The sequence below is a fragment of the Electrona antarctica genome (genome assembly GCF_951216825.1).
Source record: "Electrona antarctica genome assembly, chromosome: 14".
Classification (NCBI taxonomy): Eukaryota; Metazoa; Chordata; class Actinopteri; order Myctophiformes; family Myctophidae; genus Electrona; species Electrona antarctica.
The window spans coordinates 38,148,928-38,172,508 of record NC_136795.1 but is presented as its reverse complement, the minus strand read 5'-3'; the positions used below and the strand labels follow the sequence as shown (position 1 = coordinate 38,172,508).

The window sequence follows — 23,581 nt, the reverse complement described above, 5'->3', positions numbered from 1 at the left end:
TTTCACATCTAAAGTTAGGATATGGAGTCAGATCATTTATAAACGAAAGTGTACTCACTAGACTTGTTCTTAGTGCTTTGAAATGTTGCACAGTTAAGTGAGTAAGTAAGCCTTGCCGAGCCACGAGGCCCATATGGCAGGAGCCCATCTCTTGTTTCTGTAGTTTGAGGTAGCTTGATGTACAAGTACATCCCCTGGACATGACGCTAGTATGTCGCAGGGACTTACCCCCAATCCAACACTGGGTCCCATTTTTCAATCCAACACTTGATGCCGAGTGCCAAGCAGGGAGGCATTGGGTCCCATTTTTCAGAGTCTTTGGTATGATCCGTCCGGGGATCGAACCCTGACCTCCCAGTGTCATGGTGGACACTCAAACCACAAGGCCACTGAGCTGGACGGTTAAGTGAGTAAACTTGAATTAAATCATGTAGGGGAAATAACTTCAGAATTTCAACATCACTACATTTGCAGTTGTGCTGTATTAAATTGGTTATTCCCCACTTTCGGCAGTAATCTTTTTACAGCAATGTCCATTCGGGTTAGTATTCTCTAGTGTGTGCTGTATAGTTGAGATTGCACTATTAGTTTTTGGTTAGGCTCACACTCTTCCCATTAATTTATAGATACCCAGCAAACTGTCAAACGGGTCTTCATGTTACAGCATCTCTTCCCACTTCAGAGAGTTCTTTCGTGCAGGTGCCATTAGCCAGCCTACTCGATGAAACATCTCTGAACTGTAACCTGTAGTCTCTCTGCTCTGTTGGTGTGCGCCATGGGAGCAACTCCAATTGCAAACCACAATGTTGTTTCCTTTGTTTTAATGTGGTTTTGAGACATGCTTTATACACCGCCAATAAATGCAATGTCAACAAGAATAATAGTGTTATTAAATACTTATAAATTTATAAAGAGATGTTTGCCGTTGATTTATTCAATTAATTGCGGTACTGTGCAGTTCTTTTCGCCTTTTACATTATATGTGGGAATATAAAAATCAGGTCTCGGAGATGTCTCTGGTCCCCAAGGAGCTCTCATTGCTGGCTAGAGTGCAAATCCACCCCAGACTATCTAATGAATATTGGTTTTGTTGTTGGAGTAAACAACTGTTAACTTCAACACTTGCCTCCACGGTGCTAAAAGTACATCATACGAAATGCCTGTATGTCTATAAAGATGTTGAGGCTGCAGAGCTACATGATGAGTGTCTGCTGCTGAGCATGTACAGTACTGTATGTTATTTTCTATTGCTGTCGACTACAGTGCGTTCTGTCAAGAGACCCCGCTTCCACAAGATTAAAGTATCAGACGTCTGTAGCCCTCAGGCTTATGTTTGCCTTTGGATCAAGCTTGTGTGAAATTGATGCGAGGTGGACTGGACATTGATCCATGCTGCAACGGGACGGCACCCGAAAACAAATGTCAAACTCTTTCTCATCTACAGTTCGCCTCTCTGTAAACTGCTGACATTTTATTTGTCCAAATCGCCGCTGCAGTGGGAGGAGGTCAAGCGTTCAGATTAAAGAGGCAGATAGGTGCCCCCCGAATGCGAGTACCCTTGTATGCTTCACAAGGCACGGCAAGCCAAAGCACATGCGGACAGAAGGCTTTTTGTTTCCTTCCTTCAGGGCCGTGTGGACCTGGTGCAGCTTGCAGCCCTGTCATTTCCCCCCAGCTGAGACTCTGAGACCCTACACTAGGAGGTGGTACATCTCAACACCGAAATGCTACGCTTGATCAACTCTCCTGTACAGAACATCTGTTCTGTTTAGTGTTTTGGTTTTTTTTTTTAGTCCTTGCATTTTTATCCCCAAACCGTCATAGCCTCCTCAGCATGCGCTGCAGTCCCTCTTGCAACCCCTGCTGATGGCCTGCGGAGGGTGTAGTCAGCCACATGCCGCCTCCTCGATACACATGGGGAGTCGCCAGGTGCTTCTTTTCACCTGACATTAAGGAGTTTAGCCGGGAGAGCAATTCACACTGTTGCTCTCTAACCCCAGGGCCCAGATTATTGGATTATTGGATCACAATCATTTTAACCACTTCAACTAGATTTCATACTTTGGCTATTCAAAAATAGTAGATATACAAGCTCGTGGATATGTTATTTTTGAAAAATCTATTTGAAAGTCTTTGAATATGTTTAAAGCGGATATTTATTTACTCAAATAGATATATCAGCAACATACGTTTTTCAGAATACTGTTAGGATTTAGGAGACATTTATTTTGTAGAATCAGCCTCAGTGTAAAAGACCATTGGTGACTTGCCAAAAGTTTGAAAGAAAATGATTGGTGACCTGAAAAGGAGAAGAATTGCAGGAGATGCATTATTAATTCAGTGTACACTGTACCGTAGTGTACAGTACTGTATGTGTCTTTAGTTTTATGGAATTCCTCTATCTCTGTGAAATGCATATCCCCATAGTCTAGCAACAAAGAAAGTTGGAACTGCTTGTTTTCCTTTGTCACTGTAAAACCGTGTATGCTTTTATTGTACAGCCAAGTCCCGTATTGTATTCTTCTGAGCACTCTCTCTTTAACTTTCTCCCCTACCTACATGCTCCCTCCTTCTGTTCACCTCTCGCTGACCTACTGTGAGTCCTTTTATCTATGGATCTTAATGAGGTGCCTGAACAAATGACCCTCATTGTTTGCCTTTAGCCGTCATTCACTTCTCTTCGACATCACGGGACGTCATTTGATACCCAATGTAATGGTTAGACCGCATGCAGGGATACATTGTACCAGCTGGTCGGCTAGGGCATGGTTTGGAAAACAAGTGTAACAGACTGAATGACAGCTGTATAGGGATGTGGGCACATGTTGTGCCCGGCACAACAAATAAAATAAAGGATGAAATGAATGAATATTGCATAGTAGCAACTACACCAAGTATATGATGATGATGATGATGATGATGATGATGATGATGATAATAATAATAATGCATACCATTTTGCGTGGCAAACCATTTTGTAAGTGACATTACAGGACAAAAAGAATAAACAAGTAAAAAGGTTAAACACTAGAAGAAAAGGTGAAAGGTATAAGCAACCAAAAGGTGCAGGATGGGGATTTATGTAGGGAAAACAAGTGAAAAGGTGGGTTCTGAGTGTGCTTTTGAAAGTGGTGAAGGTGGAGGCAGTAATACAGTAATACTACAGTTTACAGTGGTGTTGAGATTAAATTAAGCTAAAGTAGTAAGAGTAGCTAATTAGTAATGCGAACACTGCAGTTAATTAATGCAGATTTGTTTTGTGTGAAATGGTAAGAAATTCATCCTTCATGTTTTAGTCGGTAAAACATATTGATCACTAAAGAATCTTTGTTTCTTTCAACAGACTGAGATTCGATATAATTTGCAAAAGTGGTAATGAGCCAATGGCAATGCTGTCATCAGTCTTTCAAGGATTCCAGAAGTTGCATATTTGTGGCGGTATTATTTTTTTACACATAAATGCCAATTTGCATTTATTCATCATTATGATAATGACATGACGGACTACTGGCTTAAGTTAATGTATGCCTCTTGTTATGTGTAGTCATGCTTCTCTCGCTGAAGATTGCCTCGGCCTAGATGAAGAAAAAAATGTTGATCTTCTGCCAAAAATGTATAGCATTTCCCAAAAAGCACTGTCTGCAAGTATGTTAAGTTAACTACTCTCAACTCTCACTCACCCCAGGGAATAGCCGTTCTATACCGGTACTATGCAACTGAATGTTGATAATAAACCACAATGAAAGGTAGATTGTTTCTTGCGATGCTAGGTCGCAGTTTACTATGAAAACCTGCATTTCATGTCAGTGAGTCACACTTCATGTCAGTCAGTCAAGCCTCGTGATACGCTCCATATATGAAGATCACGACACTGACCTCATCAAACCCTGGATAGCCATACATGGAGAAGACTGGATCATCACCTAGATGTGCATATTTGGAGCCGGCCAGCAACTCTACATCTGACCTCACGGACACCATGTTGATCTGACCTTCTGACATTCCATATATGTTGATCCTTCCCCACTCGTCCTTCCTCTTCGATGTCTCCCTTTTGACTGATACCTGTCCAGTCAAACTCTAGACGGGCCTGTCCCAAAGTCATTAGCGTAGCTGCACCCGGCAGCCGGCGAAAACTAGAGTTCTCAACAGTGCACCCTTTAGGGTGAGGTCACTTCTCGCCCTCAGGGCGTCTTTCTGGTATATATTTTGAGACTTGAAATAATTTCAAACCTTGTATGCATGTGTGGTGAATTATGAATCATATAGCATATTCATAATTACATGGTTAGTCATAATTGTACATATAACTTTAACTTCTGCAAGCCATTTCTCCCTGATCCATGATCCATTGTCTCACCAAAGTGCCTTAAACTGGTAGTCTTGGGCAGGCTGGCCACCGAGGTGGTCAGCTTTGCTTGTGCCGGCATGGCCACGGGAAGCTATGTTCTGCTGTTGTATTTGTACTTCTGAAATAAATACTACTCTGATGGGATCTTCAGTTCACTCTCTCTGCCTGCGTTTCTTCATCTGATGCGTTGACTACAGTTTGCTCTAGTTTAGTGAGTTTAGTGAGGTTAGTTGTTCGTTAATATACGATACATGCCTACAGCAATAACAAACAAGTGTTGAAAGAAGTATATAAAAACGTACAGATTATTAATTAGCTTTATGAACAAATAGGCCAGTCGTAAACTTTTGCAAGACAACACACACTAAGTCGTTGCCTGCTGTGTGATGGTATCAGTAGAAGCATTCGGCCGTTGCATTGCCAGGATTTCTGATGAAGCTCCCGTTGCCCAAGAGCAATGGGGCAGTTTGTTTGAGAGCAGGCCATTGATGTGATGGCCACCGTATCAGCGGGCAGCAGATGATAATCTTGCCGAGTCGACACTGAAAGGGATAATCAACTCGCTTATGGCTATCAAGAGAGAGGGGACAATGCAAGAATGGAAAAGTCAAAGCCTCTTTAATTATTAATATTCTGGCTCCTGGCTCCACAATGTGGGAGTGTTAACCTGCCATGGGGGCCATTCACAGATGGAAAGGCACCAGGGGGGGGGTTAGTACCCTAATGTACTCTGTGAAGTGGCACTGCTCAGAGCACGGAAGCTCATTCTGATCATCACTGCATTGTGACTTCTCAAATGTAAATTCAAATAGGGGGGAGAGATTTTTCCCAGACACTTGTAAATTGCTATCTGCCTCAGCAGCAACCACTAGTCTCTAAAGACACAAATAAATAAAGACAGCTGAGACTGATCTCTTATCCCACTTTTTTTTTATAATCCCTTCCAATTTGCATGTTTTCCCCCTACCTATTTTAACTGTATTTCATCAGTATGACTAAGATATTAACATATTAATAATAATGCACAGTGTCTCCGATAACATCTGTGTCATGGGAGCTGATGAGGAAAATGTAAATTTTTAATGATTGTGTAATGGCACTGGCAAAACGACAGCACATCTCGGGTTTAGATTGTCTTTCAAAAGACATGACAAAATATAACGAACCGAACACACAATGAATTACAAGATGGAAGGTGTCTGAGTAACGCCAGTAATGCAGCACCAAATGTTTTTTACGTTGGTATACTATTTGGTTTGATGATTTTACATTCATGCAATGTGATACCAGATGCAAAAAAAAGCTATATTCTTCTGTAGATGTTTTTTTTATTTTTGTGATACCTGTATCTGAGAATGCATCAAAAACTGAATGTTGTTGTGGATGTGAAAATCTAACGTAGAAAGAAAAATAATACAGGACAGTACAGAAATATGAGATGATGGCAGTGTACACAGTGATTAAAATACATAGAGACATTTGTTCTAATGTGTCAAAGTATATTGGCATGTGCCTTGAACGTGCAACACAGGTGCTGCACATTGTCACCACATACATCACAGCACACATTATCATTGTTAGAAACAGTCACCAATACTAACAGTGACACAAATATCTCTATATAATTCTTTTTCCACAGTTCAGCAACATTTTTCCGACCCAGTAACCCCATCAATACAGGATGACAAGGGCATCATATGGTAAGTGATAACCTTAACTTATTCATACATTTTATTCTGCTGAGGCTTTTTGGTCCCTCATGGCATGCTCATTTTTTTTAATAAAGTGTACCGTACAGCATATTTACACCTAGAGTTTGTCTGGTGGACAGTAACAAAATACATTTACTTACATACTGTACTTAAAGGACCACTTCACCACTTCACTCAACTTCTCTTCCTATAATTGGTCCTCACTAATGTTCATGATAAAATACCACCATTTTTTTCTACTCAGTCTGTGTCTCATAGGAAGGCTGTGGGCAGTTCAGAAACCCGTCCACCAGTGACATCATCGGTGGTGAATCCAAGCTAATAGAAACAGCAGGCTTTCTTTTCCTGAAAAGTTGCAATGCAAAAGTTGAAGCCATCGTTCTCACGATAATACAAATCTAAATATATTTTAAAACAAATCTTGTTTAAAAAAAAATCTGCCTAATGATGATGTCACTGGTGGACGGGTGTCCACCAGTGCCCAAAGCGCTCCTATGAGACACAGACTGAGTAGGAAAAAATGGTGGTGTTTTATCATGAACATTAGTGAGGACTAATTATATGAAGAGATGTTGAAAAGTGGTGAAGTGGTCCTTTAAGTACATTTTTAGATTACTGTATCTGTCCTTCTTGAATAGTTTTTATTTGGAACCACATAACTTTCACTCCACTATACATTTCAAAGACAAATATTGTATTATTGGCTCCTTTTGGCATGGCTTTGCTGAGTCACTTGTCTAATGCGTCCTTTCCTTTGTGTTTTATTCTTGGTTTATGTTTGTATAGTATGTTGGATCTTGATTGTTTAATATTAATCTGAATCTGTCTTGAGAGATTAGTTTAATATGGACCACGGCGGAAGCACGTTTTGGTTTTTATGTTTTTAAAAGTGATATATTGCTTTTGATTGTATATCAATTAAAGTATTCAATTCTTTTCTAGCTCAAAGCGCCACATTGATAAATCCTCAGACTGTCACACCAACAAGAGTGCGCAGAACGGCGCACAATATGCTACAATGCTACATGGATACAATCAATTTCCCTCTGATGGGACTATGCTGCTATGCACCCATTTCAGCACCATGGACAGCGAAGGAGGGCCTGAGAGCAGTTTCAGTTGAAGTGGGTAAAAAAACACGCACGCACGCACGGAAATGTTCTTCTCTCCATCAACCAGGACCCTGCCAACCCAGGGCCCTGGGGCTCATGGCCCTCTTAGCCCCGTTGTTAATGCCATGGTTGCATCACTGCCTGTTGTGGGAAATGTTCTGACCTCAACGACAAAGCTTTGCAGAGGGTCGTGTGGACAGCCGAGCGCATCGTGGATATGAGCTTCCCTCGGAAATGTACAACGGTCAATGTGTCGGCAAAGGTTGCAGGCTTAAGAAGGGTTTATTTTTTCCAATACTTACTTACGTGTACGTAACACCCGGGAATCGAACCCGGCCGTGTGAAAAGCCAATATCTTAACCACTAATCCAAAGGGATATCCCTATGACTCGGGGGAGATATTAGACGTTTGAGGCTCTCTGGCTGAGGCTGAGAGCCACTCTGCTACACTCACCCTCCTTTTGACCTCGTCTCACGGGGGAAACCCGATCCGGGTCACGGCACCATTGTAACACACCCGGCTGAGAGCCACTCTGCTACACTTATCCTATTTTGTAAGATGCGATAACAATCCTTCAGTAAAAAACTATCTTAAAATACAATGTTATAATACAATTGATTGTATAGAGTGGCTCTACACTTATCCTATTTTGTAAGATGTGATAACAATCCTTAGTTTAGTTTAGTTTAGTTTATTTGATCATCTTCACAGTAACAAAACAGCGTATTTGTTAACACACGGTTACATAACCAAAAGGAACTGGAGGTGATCAAAAGGAATAGGCTGAAGCTGAAAGCTTATAAATGCCTATCCTACCAACATCAAAATAAAAAATCCTCACGTGGTTTTACAGCAATTGAAGGAATTACAATAAACAGTCCAAACAATTTAACACCACCGTCAAGAAGATTCACAACCAATTGACGAGAACCAACACCACCTTCAGTAAAAAAACTATCTTAAAATACAATATGTTATAATACAATTGATTGCAGCCTCAAAGGCCATTCACACCGAGCACTACTATAATTATAACGATAATTAAGTTTGCGTCCACACTGAAGAACGATAATCTGACTGATTTATTAATTATGAGCTGAGCTGAGGTAATGCCAGCTATAGCCTATCAGATATTTCCTCATCTCTCCGTTATTAACAAAACTTTCCAAGGGTGATTGAGACAGACTGCATCTATGATGTCCTCCTGATGAACTTTTAAAGGCTGTGGATGTTTCTATCGTTCATAAAACCTCACTGAAAGTGATCCAAATTATATCGTTTACGGCTAGTTGTCGTTAGGCCTATAGTTGTGGCGTGGCCACCCACTTCAATTACAACCATTTTTAAGCTTAGACCTTTTACAGGGGCCATGTTACAAATTGCAGACTCCTATAAATGCTCTTTTAGAGCATTTTTGAAGAAGAGCAAGGAGTCACACTATTTTATGACTGCTGGTAGGGCATTCCACATTTTAGTGACATTAGCAGTAGAACAAAAATACCATGTAGTGCAGTAGAACATAATGCCTTGTTTGAGCCGAAATTGGGTTGAACAAGATTGGTGGAGCTCCCTCTGGTGTTGTGCTTGTGTGCATCTGTATTTGACAGGGTGTCTCTGTGGTGTTTTGTCTCGTGTAGACCAGGCCCATTGCAAGTTCCAGCAGATAAACCTTCCCTCTCACAGCCAACATTAGCCATTTCATCCTGGGGGATCTCAAGGCCAGTTTTGAGATATAATCCCCCCCATCTGGTCCTTTGTCTGCCAGGGGGTCTCCTCCCGGTGGGACATGCACTGAGGACCTCCCAGGGGGTCTCCTCCCGGTGGGACATGCACTGAGGACCTCCCTGGGGAGACGCTCGGGAGACATCCGCACTAGATACCCGTACCACCTTAGCTGGCTCCTTTTCAAGTGAAGGGGCCGGGGCTCTACGGCAGATGACTGAACCTCTCACCATAATAAGGGAGAGGCCTAGCAGCCACCCGTCTGAGAACATTAATTTCGTCCACTTAACACAAAGCTCCAGTACACAAGTACACAAAGCTTAATGTGCAGTACAGTTGTAGTATTTGTAAGTGAAGCCCTGGGTGGTAAAAGGCCTGTGTCAGAAGCGCCACGTGAATGTTTGACATCATCTGCCACACAGGCTGACCCTAGAGGTGAGCAGGACGCCTATCCCTTGAGATTAATTATCCTGGACAGGCTAGTGCATGGTCTGTCAAGCCCAGAGCAGCTCAGTTAGCATCGCTCTGTCTCCCTGACAGCACTCTATAGGAATATTGACACAAATACACATCAGGATGTCCCTTGTTGTCGTAGTAGATGGCATGAAACTAAAATACAATAACATTCCCAAAGTCCAAAGTGGGCTATAGAGGAGGGACATGAAAACCCTAGCGACAGCTCAATTATCCTCGCATAAATCAGCAGGAGATGTGATTGCTTCTATAAACATGTCTTTGTGGCAGATCGATGGCCCAGCAGTCTGTTCTCAGACTATCAAGTCCAACATCATCTTCACCACCTCCTACGGAGTGGCTTGCGTTGTTTACCTGGCGAAACATTTTGAGAGTTTGCCCAAAATGGGGACAAGTTCAATGTTTCAATAGAAGAAATGGCAGATCTACAACGCATTGCATCCGGACACGTCGTTAGCTTGTAGATAGGCTATTATGCCATTTGTCATGCGTCAAAGTATAGGGATTAAGTGATAAAATACTGATGAATTCATGGCTTTTAATGTGCTCATAGCTGTAAGATGTGCTTTGGTACAATGTAAGGTTTTTGTTTTGTGTTAAATAAGTGAAAATGTAAGCAAAGTCAATCGACCAACTCAATCGAACCACCTGTAACACTTGTTTTGTGTAACGTCTTGCCAATATAATGCAAAATCTAAAATTCAATAAATCAAAACCTGTAGAAAGGAGGGACACCCGCACACCGCCACACGCTAGGTTCAGAGCATTTATTATTAAGAAGCAACGTTTCGGTCTTGCGACCTTCCTCAGGCCTGAGGAAGGTCCCTCCTTTCTACATTGTATGCCTCGTCATCATCGCACCTGCTCCAAATGACCTACCGGGTGTGCGGAAGTCATCTCTCTATTAATAAATCAAAACCTAAAATGAACTCAAACTGCGGTGGCAATGGTAGCTCATTTACCGTTGCCACTCACAAGATAACCATCTATTGCATTTTCTTGCAATAGACTGCACAAGGTCAGTGCTTTGTAGTTTGCTTTTATCATTGTCAAAATACTAACTAAACCAGTGAGACGCCCTGAGGGTGAGAAGGGCGAGGTCGCGTGCACGCATCCGCCCTGGGTGGCGGCAGACGGCAGAATGCTGGGCGAGCGCTGGCGCTTTGGCATGGGGGGTCAGAATGAATTCTGTACTGGCCATATGTGACCAGATTTGACTGAGAGACTGCCATCGCGCAAATTCCAGCTTTTCACCAGAGGAGAAAAACCTTTTTTTTTTTTTTTTAATGAGTTTATAGCACAGGCAGCCTCTTCACATACTAGAGCATGTCTGAAATAAGTGTCGGAGATGAAATCGACATGTAAATATGAAATAAATGCCCAAACATGTAGCTAGGTGTAATGTTAGAGACCACAGAAGTGAACCTTTCAACTCACTGTTTTCTGCACGACATTACTCTATAAGCCATATCTCCAAAACTGGTGGGTCAAACTGAACAACCAATATGTCCATTTGAAGCTATGATTCCCTGCTTTCATATGACATGAAAAAACGAAAATTCAAAAAAATCCAATGGCAGTCCCTCAAATGTAGTCACATATATGGAGGGTGTCTTGAGTGAACAGGGTTTGATGAGGTCAGATCAACAAGAGTTGCTGGCCGGCTCCATATAGATCTAGGGGATGATCCAGTCTTCTACATGTATGGCTAGCCAGGGTTAGATGAGGTCAGTGTCGTGATCTTCATATATGGAGATGGCCATATATGGTGATGGCGTGATGTGTCACGAGGCGTGATGTCATGAGGCGTGACCATATATGGAGGCGTTAAGGGTCTCCATGATGTCACATGATGTCACGAGATCAGATCCATATATGGAGATCTAACGGTCTCCGTGATGTCACGTGATGTCACAAGGCATGATGGATTGGCAACCATATATGGTGGTGTGACGGACGGACGTGTGACGGACAGACGTGAGACGCAGGATTTCCTAGTAAATGCGACCTTCAGTCGCAATAATCAATTACTTTGCCTTCTTCCATCTCACAAAAATCCATGAAATCGTGTCTTTGACCTTTGTAAATACTGCATGCATCGGAATGATACTTTTTGAGTGGTGCAAACCACTCCAACAACTGGCTTTGTACCCGTGTACCCGTGTTTGTTCGTACCAAAAAATCGAGCATGGTTGCTATGGTTAGCAACCAAAAAAACGAGCATGGTTGCTATGGTTAGTATGTGACGTCACTGACATCACAGATATCACGTCAGAGTGAATCAATCTCTATATAATCAATCTTTATAGTTATTCCTCCGTGCTTTCCTGGTTCTAATGTACAGTAACTATAACAATAAATGTGTAGTTGCACCACTCAGTTCACACGGGTGTGATTTTTATTTATATCATCATGGCCATTTTCCAGTGGAATTTCTCAGCTACTACTGACTACAGCTGGACAGAGCAACCAATAATAATGTATCTCTATCAGTGATTCAAGACACACAACAGGCCGCCATGCTTCAATTATGCGAGTCGATCTCTGAAGGATCAATGCATTACTTGTGGGAGTTTGGTGTAAATCCTTGCATTTGTCGTGTCTAGGAATGCTTGATTCCAATATGACCGCCATTCTACTGACCCCTGATTTCTGAACATCTATCAGTATCTCATATTATCTTTCCCTTTGGTGCATCACAGAAAAGATGTGGGCGCTTTTAAGTATGAGTAATTTGCTATGTACTGTTTTTTTTTTGCTCTCTTTCAGCAATGATCTCTGCCCCGCGCGCTTCTGTTATCCGAATTCTCTTTTTGTTCTCTGATAGAGAATCTCACTTTTAATCTCAAATTGAACAGATATTACCATGTCTCTCTAAATGAGTCATCGTCGTGCAGTGCTTTTGAATGCAACGCCACCCTCCCTGTTATAATCAACTTTTCTCATGCATGACACACCATCATCCCACTGCTGCAAAAAAGATGGGATGTGTGGAAAATGGCGTCATTATATTCTGCAATCATCTCAAACGTTGGTAGAGGCTCATCTGCAACCCATTTGGAAACTTGTTCTACCGCACACACAATAAAAAGGCATGCGGTATGAGGCTAAAGGTAACTGTCAAAGATCAGAGCATGGCTTCTATTACATTATTCAAACATTTAAAGTAAAGTTTTCAAAGTATAAAATTCCGATTTAAAGTTTTAGGATGACATTCTGCCTTTTTTTTTTGTGAATCATAATCAAATATGCAGCAGGTGGTGAGGAAATGTGCATCGCAGCATCAGGACGGAGCAATCATCTCCATTGATAGGTGTTAATAGCTCATCAGGCGGAAATTGTACTAATAACTGCTTTCTGGAAGCGTGATTGCTCATACTTTATGGCCTTGTTGACATCTGATGGAAAAACAAAATGCTGAGCTGCATTTGTTCCCTGCAGTCGGCCGTGTAAAAAGATGATATTGTAGACAGAGCCTTGGATAGATTAAACACATTTACAGTAAGCAGCGCAAGTGCAGGGGCTCTAATTTCTGTGACTGGTGGTAAAAGCATTGGCTTGTTGACATTATGTTGGAAGCAGATCTGATCTGCCTTGTTGGAGATGGGCTGGCTCAATTCACATGTTTAGTATTGCTACCGTACAGGAGAAGGAGATGTACTGTAGTCCGCACACTGTTTTTGTAGCTCCTTATTTAGGTATAAGGATGACAACGTTTCGACCCCCTATGGGTCTTCGTCAGGTATGATGATTGATAACTGACGAAGACCCTTAACCCATTCTGGGCGGGAACCCCTTTTGGTGTTAGCATTATGTTATGCTTTAGCTATTGAAAAATAGCAGATCTACAAGCTCATAGCGCGCCACCGAGTGGCGCGCTACGAGCTTGTAGGTCTGCTATTTTTGAAGAACGACATAGAAACATAGCTTTTTCAGAAAACTGTCAGGATGTAGAAGACATTTTTAGAATCTGATCTCAGGTCAAAATGGGCAGAACGTTGCCATCCTTATACCTAAATAAAATTCCCAGTGGTTCCCAAAGCTTTTAGCCTCCTGTGACTCAAAACAGAAATGAGATGTTGGCCTGCAAGCTCACACAACACGTTGCTTCACGCCGCGTTGCCAGCTTGTAAATCAGCAATTGTCACTATACTCCTTAAACATTTTGTTTTCTAATTTAAGGAATTTCTTAGATTTGTATTTTATTTATTCATGAACATCGTTGAATTTGTCTTTTTATTCATGATTTGTTTTGCTTTTTCTTGGGAATGTTTTTTGATTCTTTTTTTAAATGATATTGATTCAAAACAAATTGTAGGAAACAAAAATGTGTCCGCGACCCACAAATGGGTCCCAGACAGTGTTTGGGAACCAGTCCCATTTGTACACTCTCAGAGTTAAATTAACATTGATTTTACACAATATAAATTGGGGGTCCCAGAGATAGAAATGCCATTAAATGGGGGTCCGTAGACAAATGCATGTCAAACTGGGGGTCCTTGAAATGAACATGTTTTTTTTTTTTTTATATATTTTGTTTTTATTTTAAATTTTTCACAGAATACACATACCACCCGCCCACAACCCTCCCCACATACAAACCAGAAGACAGTGAAATGAACATATAATAATAATAATAATAATAATAAAGCTTTATTTGTATAGCAACTTTTAAGAACAAGTCACAAAGTGCTTAACAGAAAAAACTATATAAAGACATAGCATAGAGGCACACAATACAATACAATAATACATTTGTCAATAATGCACAAGATCACAACAACAGAAGATACCAATAAAAAATCACAAATCACATGCAGGGTAAGGGGTTAAACGCAGCTTTGTAAAAATGAGTCTTTAGGAGTGATTTAAAACGGGGCACAGACTCGGCAAGCCTGATCTCCAGGGGCAGGGCGTTCCAGACAGACGGTGCACGGATTGCGAATGCCCGGTCGTCTACAATATTTTTTTGCAGCCTGATTTTATTGAAAGAAGGGCCTTGCCTGATGATCTTAGCTCGCGAGCTGGCTCGTAGGGGTCGAGTAAATCAGAAATGTAAGATGGAGCAAGGCTGGACCTAGCCTTGAAAGTGAATAAAAGTATTTTGAAATCAATTCTGTATGAGACAGGCAGCCAATGTAGGGTGGCCAGAATAGGGGTAATGTGATACATTTTTCTGGAGCCTGTTAGTAGGCGAGTTGCCGCATTCTGAATGAGTTGTAACAGGTTGATGGATTTTTTTGAGAGGCAAGAGTATAGAGCGTTGCAGTCCCGCCCCCTACCAGGGCCCAGGAAATGATTCCCCGTTCATTTTCCTCATAGACATTTCAAAAAGTATTTATTTAAAGACCATTTAAAGGACCACTTCACCACTTTTCAACATCTCTTCATATAATTGGTCCTCACTAATGTTCATGATAAAACACCACCATTTTTTCCTACTCAGTCTGTGTCTCATAGGAGGGCTTTGGGCAGTTCGGACACCCGTCCACCAGTGACATCATCATTAGGCAGATTTTTTTTTAAACAAGATTTGTTTTAAAATATATTTAGATTTTTATTATCGTGAGAACGATGGCTTCAACGTTTGCATTGCAACTTTTCAGGAAAAGAAAGCCTGCCGTTTCTATTAGCTTTGATTCACCATCGATGATGTCACTGGTGGACGGGTTTCTGAACTGCCCACAGCCTTCCTATGAGACATAGACTGAGTAGGGAAAAATGGTGGTATTTTATCATGAACATTAGTGAGGACCAATTATAGGAAGAGAAGTTGAAAAGTGGTGAAGTGGTCCTTTAAGCCTCGTACAAAGCCAACTCAAGTTGTGACAAATCATGACAACAAACATTTTTCGGGCTGAACAAATAATTAGAAAGAAGAAGAAAACGGCAGGTTACAACCCTTTTTTTGTTGTTTTTCTTCTTTGTAATTATTTGTTCGGCCCAAAATGTTGTGTTTGTTGTCATGATTTGTCACAACTCCAGTTGGCTTTGTCCGCGGCGTAAACGTCTTTAAATAAATACTTTCTGAAATGCCTATGGAGAAAATGAACGGGGAATTCACTTCTGTGTCTCACGTCGTCATGAAAGGGGGCGGGACTAACTCTATAGGGAATTACAGTAGTCAACACGAGAGTAAATTAATGCGTGGATAACTTTTGTGAGGTCGGGGCGGGAGAGAGAGGGTTTGATTTTAGCTATGTTTCTAAGGTGGTAAACGTGGTTGAGAATCACTGCTAGAAACGTAAAAATCTTCTCTTATAGGGGTCCCAGCTGGCATATCTCTCCAAATGGGGGGTCTGCAGGCTAATTATTGTCAATTTGGGGGTCCTTGACATGAAAAAGTTTGAGAACCAGTGCTTTAGAAGATGGTTCCATAATTTAGCCTCAGAGTGTGGCCATATGCTGGTGCTATGCGGGTAGCAGCATGGATCATCCATCCATATTATGGATGCTACCATGCACCCGTGTCATACAGAAAGCACATATTGGAAATGATAACTGGAAAGACTAGATTAGCTGTTCCCTTTTTTATGTTGTTTTGTCATGGACAGATTGTCTATACAGCTGTACAATGGATGCAGTATTTAGGATGTTTGTTAAGATTTGAGGATGTTTCATTTTTATAAATCCTAGTAATTAATTGCCAAGACAAAGTTGGCTGTAAAAAGCACAAAAACATGTTTTGAGCCAGAAGATTGTGTGTTTGTTATATTGTAAATTTAACAGAGTAATTATGATGCACTTATGGGGGATATATAGTTTATTAGACTGTTACCGTATACTGCACCTCATAAACAGGGCCCTGGTCTAGAATAGCAGTAAATGTTGAATTTGTTTCCAGTGGAAGGAGGTTGATGTCAATTGATTTTCACTGTATTTTATTGACGTTAATCCGATGTAACCAAAATTTTATTTTGAAGTATTTTTTTTATTTTATTATGTTTTTTTTTGTGGCTTTCGCCTTTTATTTTATATTTTTTATGGAGGGACAGACAGTAGGCTGACAGGAAATGGGGAGAGAGATGGGGGGAAGACATGCAGTAAAGGCCGTCGGGATCGGGAGTCGAACCCGCGGCACACTGCCAGACTGGATTACCAGCCAAGGTGCCTGGACCACTGAGCCATGGCCCAGGCCTATTTTGAAGTCTTGTCGACTTCACATCCCCTCACTAATGCTCATTATAAGATGGTCCATTTCTGTCCACTCACGCTGAGAGTCTCAGAGGTGGGCTGTTGACATTATCATTGGGAATTCCAGAAATATTGTTCATGCATCAATACAGTTTTCAAGTTTTGAATCTTGTTTGAAATGACCAAACCTACTTACCGATTATGTCATTGGTATAAGCAGGTTTCTGAACCGTCCACAACTCACCTCTCTGAGACACAGAGTGAGTAGACAGAAATGGAATTGTGTGACGGGTTAATTCCTTTAAACAATTTTGTGTATTTAATATTTCATTTTTATATCGCCTACTGACATTGAAATTATAGTTCATGGAACTTCCCTTTTACTGTAATTGTTGCTCTCTCTGTATAGAAGTGCCATGTCAGCAGAGCCATTCTAACTACAGTACATCAAAACAGCCCTTATTGCTGCTCCTGTAAAAGTGCCAAACTGTTCAACTTATCTGCCCATCTCCTTGCATTAAGAAGGATTAAGAAGGAATTGTGCTCTAATTGACATGTGGGTGAGCAATGGCTGTTGGCGGAGAGGTTCACGGGAGGGAATATCAAGGACAAATCGATATCGATAGCAAAACAACCCAAATTAGATGAGCACACAGTGAGTAGACGTCCTCGATTTAACAGTCTCCAGGCATGGACTGGGGAGAGTTAGTGGGTAGCGCTTGGATTTTTTTTATAACACAGAAATCAATGAACACGGCCCGCAAACTTATTAATTGAGGAGTGAACAATGTTTAAACTGCCATGGGCAGAGATGTGTGAGCAATTTAAACAGGGTCTGTTTTCCCCAAGGTGGCGGGGGGGGACGGGGGGTGTGGGGGGGGGACGGGTTGGTGGTGTCTGCTTTGTATTAATGCGGGGCTAGTACTTATCCAGTCTATTGTCAGCCTCCGTATACTGCCTCTAGTTAACACCCGTGGATTTGAAAGCGGATGAAAAATTCCAATCCATAGCCTCTTGTGTAAACTGTGCAGGGAGAATCATCCACCCTCTTGTTAATGCAGCATGCGGTTGTAGAGGGTAGACACGAGGAGAAGACTCCAGCATTAAGGGGGCTTTGTCTGTCAGCCCTGCATTACTCACCCAACAAGCCCCTGCGATTTATCTCAAAATCTATTATCAAAATGAGTAGGAAGAAAACAGAGCTCATAATTCAATTGGTGCTTTATGGTATTTGTTACAATGTTACTGGGAGCAAAGGGGAGGGAAACACGGAGAGACACTGAAATATTACTGCTGACAGTCTCTAATAGAGCTGTTGGCCGACGAGGTAAAAAGGCATGCATAGACCCTCTCTCTCACGTGTGCGCATGCACGCACATACGCACAGTCTCACACACACATAGTATGATCTTTCTTTCAAAGTGCACTTCTGGGAGTGGATGAAAGAGACAAAGCAAATGGACTGATGGGGGGGGGATGTGTGGGACTTGCTCTTAGATATAATGCGACGGATGTGTAGAAGTGGGATATGGGCAGAGAGCCAACGGGCAGGTACTGTAAAGGGGAGGCTATATCCCCCAGGAAAGGCCTTTAATCTATCCACGAGTCGTAGATTACAATGTCCCCCCGTGTCGTGGTGAATTTAGTCCTGTATCTGTTCCGTAATGTAAGGTCGGGACTCGGGGATATTAAAATCCTTCTTACCACTTTGAACCAAAGTTTCTACGCTGTCTCTCTGTTAGAACCAGATTTATACTATTTCACTGTGTAAGTTACAGGCTTTATATCCTCAAGCGGTGTTATACAGACGGTATAATGTGGTATTTTCAACGCAATGCTTGATTTACAGTATCATATCTGCCGGGGGAAACAGCGGATCTACAATGAGATGTGCTGTAAGCTTGTAGTTGGCTATTTTCAGCGTATGGCACATGTCCAATGTCCATGCATCACATGCGTGACTTAAACACGTGTGCCCCGTTCACTTTCATTCTATCTATACAAAGGAAGTGGTGCACTTCAACAATGCTGAACTCCATGCGATGCTGCGGGCAGTTTGATGCCTGGTATGCACTGGCTACTCCCCTTCAGTCACACATGCATGACCACCATACCCTAAAGCGGGCTTAAAGGAGCATTCAGTGATTTGGGTGATTTGGAAAACCACCCAGTCCGCCCCGGTAACAAAATGTGCACATGCACGCTCTACAGTGGGGGGAAGTGCAACAGGCCAACAGGATGTGCCCCCACTCGATCACGATTGGAGGAAGGCCCCTCTCATCCTGATTGGATGAAGGCTTTGCCACCCGCCACCAAAACTGAAACTAGGGTTTTTTGACCCCAGGGGCTCACTGGGGACAGGGAGGAACTCCTTATATGGTCAGCACACTCTATGGTAGGGAGGATTATCCAAAAAAAATGAAAAAATAAGTGATATTTGAATTAAGTGAAATCACTGAATATACCTTTAAGACAATTCCCAGAGTGAATAGGTCCAATACTAACGTTCGATGTTTCAAAGTAAAAGGCAATGGGTTTTGTTTGTTCAAGAGACGTGGTCACGTTGATCTTTCGGGGATTGCTTTTGTTTTGTGCCTGGAGTGGGGTGCTTGATCACACTTGACCCATTAATCTTCGGTTGAGTGCAGTAATGATTGCTGTCTCGCTCCCTGTCACAGCATCGCCTAAGAAGACTCAATACTTCTCGTTTGATGTTCATATAATTAGGAGAAGACCTAACCTAAAGTTCATGAGTCTTATTAGAATCATGATATTGAGTCCATAGGTTTCGGTGAAAGCTGACACTTGGCATTTAATCAGAGCCACAAGTCCCATTCCAGTGTGAGTGCAGGTGCTGCGTGAGAGCAGACCTGACAGCCACCTTTCCCCAGGCGGCTGTGGTGAGGAAACACAATGAACTCCTGCATGGGGCCGCAGTCAATTGGTTGATCTCATGCTCAGGCTGCCTGAAAGCCGGCAAGCGTTTGAGAGAGGGTTTATAATGCTATTCACGAAGTGCGACCGGGTTGAAATCATGAGCTCAGAATAGAAAATACAGCATGAATGAATGTCATTGTGCTCCAGGGGACATGCTGTCAAAGGGATGCCACTTCCACATTTTCAAGTTGGAAGCGATGCCCCCCTGGCTACCATACATGCAGGTCAACAATCAGCTTTTTTTCCCCCGCTCATTTTGAATTCTTTTCACTGGTGTTCAGACTAATGCGACTAATTGAATCTGTATTTCTAAAGCATTTTTTTTTTACTGTGTTACCGACGGTTCAGCCATCTACAACAGCAGGGCTTGTCTGTACAGTAGGTCTGTATGTTGTTCCCAGCAGTAGTAAGTAGTCCACACACACACACACACACACACACACACACACACACACACACACACACACACACACACACACACACACACACAGCATGCGGCTCACAGCCCAGCATGCACTCATGCATGATTGCATTACAGAAACAAACTTTTACCACATGAACTCTCGTGTCCCTATTCTGGGGTGAACATTTGGCAGATTCATTTATTCATTTATTTATTCAGATGGATCCCCATTAGCTGCCACCGAAGTAGCAGCTACTCTTCCTGGGGTCCATGACAAACAATACATATAACACAACACAATACAAAAATAACACTGCACAATAAAAACAGGTGCAATCTTGAAAAAAATACATTCATAATACAAATGCATTTAAGACATTAAAAATACAGAGAAAATAAAAACACTAAACAAGACATCCCCTTAAATGATGTCAGTTACTTATACAATTGGGGTAGATCTACTGTACAAGCTCACAATATTTTGTGTTCTGAACTTGTTAAATAGGCTATTTTGTGTAAAGGGTCACGAACGAAGCAGAATATACCACTATGTTATGGGGGGGAAAAACACAACCCTGGTACTTTCTTTTTTCAGCTTGTTATAGAGCACCGAAGTCTGACGTCAATATCGGTAGAGGGCGCTAAGTCCACTGGTTCATGTACTTTTTTATTTGCATTGTAATGCCCATAGGGGGATTTTAGATCGCCTCATATAAGAACTGTGTTTGAAAAAAAAACTAATCATCCCGGCCGTTTCACTCATTTGGATATGAAGACTCGACGCTATTATTACTGCAGTGCTGCTGAATTAGTTCGATTTTCGCTAGAAACAGACTACATGAAATATGACTGACGGTCGTAAACGATACAGAGACACCTTCCCGACAATTTCGCAGAGACAGTTTGTTTATTTTTGGAACACAATTCTTATGAGATGATTTTAAGATGACCCCATGATATTCTCCATAGAGAAAAACCTCCATGAACCAGGGGATGAGCGAGCCACGCCAGGACTTCAACGCTCGATCTATTTGTCGTCACTCATGTCACACCAATATTGATGACCACCTGATTTTAGTTGCTCAACAACACGTATGGGTAATATCACATGAATACACGACGTATTCTCACTGTCAAGCCGTATTATAGTGACGTCATGGGACATTTGGAGTGACGGGAGCCCGTCATTTGACAAAGTCCCGATAATCCCGCTCACCCTAGAATGCAGAAGTCTCTTTCTCAAACCAGAGATGTATAGTAGAGAGTGACGACTCTGCCAAAAAACCTGTTAAAATGACAGAGACGACAGAGTCTAAAGCATAGATATAAAAAAATATAGATACCTCATTGGTCGCTGCAGTTCGTTGGAGCGACCTATCTGCAACGGGAGGAGGAAGTCAAGCGGAATCCTGAAGGCACGCTGCGTCGCTGCCACTCAAGTGCCTACTGGCCAATCACAGCGCGTCTTTTCCGGGACATTGCCAAAGCAAGTGCTGCTGGGAAAGAGGGAGTCGCGCCTCTGATTGGCCTACCGAACGTCCCCTTCCGTTCTTCCGTTTTGCTTCCGCTATATGCTTCGCAAGGAATCTCAGGAAAGTTTGCCAATATCGCCTCCCGTTGCATCCATGTTGCCTTCCCTGGAGATACGGACGCCCCAGAGCCGGAAGAGGCGTCTAACTTTTATATGTCTATGGTCTGAAGTGCACTTTAGCTACATACATACATACTGACGGCCAAGCTACACCAGGCTTTTCTCGCGCGTTTACCCTAAACGCGCGGCCCGCACGTGCGTTTTTTAAAATAGGACTGGACCTAAATGAAACGCACGCGCGAGAAAAGCCTGGTGTAGTGTGGCAGTCACATGCGTGTGCACATGCATGCATGCGTGCACGCGCGCACACACATACGCGCACACGCAGACACAGACGGGTGTGAAAACATCATCTCTGTCCTGTCCTGGCCTTCGGCCTGATGGAGATATAAAGTAAAACCTAATTAAAGTCTTATTACTAGATACAGTCTGCCAAATTGTTCCCCTATGTTTGTGCGTGTCCTGCAGTAAAGATAATTGCATGTGACGGGAGCAGACTGAACTGTGTTATTATCGCCATTCATCAATCTGTCATGCATTCTTTTTTGTCCATCGCTCTATTGTATAAATGAGTTTACTTCAGAGTAGTTATTGGTGGTCTCAGTGCTCAGAGTGCCACTGCCCACAGAGCAGGTCTACTGTAGATTCAAGTCTTGAACTATCCAACAGCTGGGTCAGGTCTCAGGGGGGGGGGGGGGGGGGGGCAGGGAATTTAGCTTGAAATATTAATCCCAATGATACCTGAGTTTAGAGAGTTTAATTCTGTCCAAATTGTGTCAATAACCAGGGCAACAGACCTCTAGTCTAGAGCCCGTCAGCTACGCCCCAAAGGGCTGCATGCAATATAACAGAAATAACCTCAAGGCCAATGGAGCAGAAACTGACTGAACTGTAAAATGATCAGAACAGATGCCCTCTAACGACTTTCACAAGTTTAGCAAGAGAGTTTGTCAGTCTTCTGGACGGAAATATTACTTTATAAGTATTGCAGCTGTGTCCCTACCTCTCCTTTCCTTTTCAGTCATATATTCTGTGAGTCGTAGTCAATGGGCAGACCACAACTGCAAACCTGCAAAATAGACCTTCTAATAGTCAATCTAAAATGCTCTACATCCATTTTTCTTCTAGGATTTTAAACATTTTCATTGTTCAAGTTGAATATTTTAGTAAATAAGGAGATGTGGGAAGCCTTAATGCAGATGTAAGTTTAATGTTGCTCACAATAGAAATCGAGACACATTAAAAAGGCAGATCACACATCTAAGCTTCTTATGCAGTCACACTTCTTCCACGGGTGCATCAACGACGAATACTTAACTGCCTAAATCGTTCCGGAAAGAGACTAATGGATGCATCTCACAGATGCAGTATATCTTTGCAATGAGGCTAGTGCTCATCCCTGTAGTTAATGGCTGGTGGTGTTTATACTATACTATACCATCTCCATTTCCTTTTATTTTCAACCTTAGGGTGTGTTCCAATGCAATACAAATTTAGTTTTTATAAGCGAGGACTGGCCAAGACAGCACAAAACATAAAATAAGTTGCTTTAAACAGACTACTACAACATATGGCATCCCAGAGAACAAAGTCCATGCCTTCAAACGGTGTAAGTAAAGCCCCATTTACCTTTTCCACTATCACTGTTGAATACCTTGTTAGTCAGAAATGTAAACGGTACATAGTACAGTCAAACACTTAAGTCTAAAAGACTATCACTGAAAAAAATGTCATTTCGGTCTTGTTTCCATTTATTTCATTCAGGTCCTGGGTATTCAATTCACAATCATGACAAGGCATGCAGCTTTGACAACATGAAATGTTTCAGTTTTGAACTCCCTGAGGTGTGATAGCCGGGTGTCACACCTAACTCTGAGCACTCATTGTCTCCACCAGGCCGAAGGCATGGGGAGAGAGTATGTTTTGCACTCCGTCCGTGTGTCCTTCCGTCCGTCCGTCCGTCCGTCCTTCCGTCCGTCCGTTATCAGCTAATCTCCGGTACCGTTGGCCCGATCCATGCCAAACTGTGCACACACACCCCATGGATACCAACGATGAACCTCTGCCCCAAATATTCCTCAACGGCCTGTTATAGCGCCACCATGAGGCCGATTTAGGCAAAACACATTTCTGTAGATTACCCG

At 42.2% G+C, this 23,581-nt stretch overlaps 1 long non-coding RNA gene across 2 annotated transcripts in view; it reads left to right on the top strand.

The window, feature by feature from the left end:
- LOC306936667 overlaps positions 1–23,581 on the top strand; it is a 69,413-nt gene that overhangs the window by 31,271 nt on the left and 14,561 nt on the right. For both annotated transcript variants that reach the window (XR_013791518.1, XR_013791519.1), the window contains exons 3-4: positions 5,991–6,051; positions 7,006–7,187. This is a non-coding gene — a long non-coding RNA (uncharacterized lncRNA). The remainder of the gene's footprint in view (positions 1–5,990; positions 6,052–7,005; positions 7,188–23,581) is intronic.